Source organism: Schistocerca serialis, chromosome 1, assembly GCF_023864345.2.
Source record: "Schistocerca serialis cubense isolate TAMUIC-IGC-003099 chromosome 1, iqSchSeri2.2, whole genome shotgun sequence".
NCBI classification, from domain to species: Eukaryota; Metazoa; Arthropoda; class Insecta; order Orthoptera; family Acrididae; genus Schistocerca; species Schistocerca serialis.
The window spans coordinates 1048180499-1048182727 of record NC_064638.1 but is presented as its reverse complement, the minus strand read 5'-3'; the positions used below and the strand labels follow the sequence as shown (position 1 = coordinate 1048182727).

Sequence of the window (2229 nt, the reverse complement as noted above, 5' to 3'; positions counted from 1 at the left end):
AAATTGCAAGCAATGTGTGTGACAAAATGTGGCCTGCAACAAAATAAAATTAGTCGGCATATTAGGTCACCTCTTGGCACATTTCTTCCTCCAAATTATAGATTTGAACATGTTCATCTGTGCCTTGTAAGACCTCCGCCACCATTGGAATGATACACCTACTGCCTTACAACCAGCAATTGTTTTACACACAGGCCTGAGGTGTTCCCAATCACGGACGTTACTGGCAAAAGTGTCATGACTGTATCCTTTCAGGGATGGATCACCTATTTCAGTGTGCCTCTATGAATTACAACACAGCAGGGAAGACAATTTGAGTCATACCTGTTCATAGCACTCACCACCCTCTGGGTACAAAGCAGGTAAGAGCTACCATCAACCAGCAAAAAAATTGTTTATTTGAATATGTACACCACAAATTGAAAATATCCCTATTGTACCTACTGGGTCTCCATGCATTGTTGAAATAAGACCTGAAAGCCACAACTGCAAAGCTTGTTTATAGTCAGCCAACACCACTGTTTGCCGAGTTCTTTGCCAACGTACGAGATGACTGCATTGACCCATCAGATTTCGTACAAAAGCTGCGTACACAAATCTGGCAACTATGGCCCATTGCTGGAAGGGAACAGCAGACCTGTCACCCTTTTGTTTTTGATGAGCTTTGGAAGTGCCATCATGTATTCACATGACATGACACAGTACACAAGCCATTGCAGCCACCCTACGATCGACCTTACCATGTCATCAGTAGGGAGGACAAGACATTCAGAGTTGATATGATTGGTATAGCAAACACCATCACTGTTGACAGGCTCATATCAGCTTTCCATGCATTCTACATCAGTACACACTCATCTACAAACACCAAAGACTCAACAAACACTCCAGCTGCTCCATCGCCCACCACAGCTCAGCGACAACAGACATCAGAGGTTTTCTGTAATGTACCACCAGCAGCCTATGCATGACCCTTTCTTACCCAATCTGGACATACATCCAGCTCAACAGAAACTAAGCTCGTTGAAACTAAGGAGGAGAGTGATGAAGTGCAGTGTTATGTGCTGTGTAAAGATATGTGCAGTTGATTACTATTTTTAGTCGCTGATTTATGTTTTATCTTTGTTTTGTGTATGTTTTATTCTGTTGCTGAATGAGCTATTGAACAGATTCATATGAGTTATGGTTTAGTTTTTATGTTGCAATAAAGCAATAGCTTCTTCTTCCTCAATATTTCATCCTGTACACTTCATTGTAGTTTGATTTACATGTCTGTAAATCTAATATTATTATGAATCACTTGTCAATTACTGGTGGATAAAAGCCTCCTTAGCTCTCCTCCATGTTTTACAATCTAGAAGCATAGGCAGCCGTGTTGTTCTTGTGTGCTTTCAGAAGTCAAAAAGTCATACATCCACCTTCTGTTAAGATGTCTTCTTGCATAAAATAGTATATGTAACACTTAATTTATTAACATATTTCCTGTGTGGTAGTGGTTTCAGTATAAAAGTGAATGTGGGATATTGTACATTCCTTCTGTTATAAAGTGGCCAAAGCATCTATGTGACTAATTAAAAAAAAAAAAAAAAGTAAACTCCTCCTGAACAGGCCATGATGGCCCAATGGTACCAACCAGCTGTCGTGTCATCCTCAGCCCATAAGCATCACTGGATGTGGATATGTAGGGGCATGTGGTCAGCACACCACTCTCCCGGCCATGTGTCAGTTTCTGAGACCGGAGCTGCTACTTCTCAATCAAATAGCTCCTCAGTTTGCCTCACATGGGCTGAGTGCACCCCTCCTTGCCAACAGCACCCGGCAGACTGGATGGTCACCCATCTAAGTGCTAGCCCAGCCTGACAGCGCTAAACTTCGGTGATCTGACGGGAACCGGTGTTACCACTGGGGCATGACTGTTGGCATGTGACTTATTAGGCTGGTGTATAAAATCTGCTTTTCCATTTCATGATGTATTTATGAAATTCCTGTACAAAGCTGAATTTAATCATTGAAACAACACAGTTGGGATGTACATGCATTTGCTAATGTCACAAGAAAATGTGATGTGCTCTTTAGGGAGATGATAAAATTCCAGATTTCATTTATAAGACTGCTTGTTGACCTCAAAATTGTGAAATTACAGATCTAGAGATTTCTTTTGTGTCATGCATTAATTTTTACAGTTACCTACCTGTACTAAATGCTCAGCAAATAGCTGAATCTGTGGTA

The 2229-nt window shown here is 41.1% G+C and overlaps 1 pseudogene; it reads right to left on the bottom strand.

Moving 5' to 3' along the window:
• Nucleotides 1–1803: 1803 nt before the first annotated feature.
• Nucleotides 1804–1921, bottom strand: LOC126425036 (5S ribosomal RNA; annotated as a pseudogene).
• Nucleotides 1922–2229: the final 308 nt, after the last annotated feature.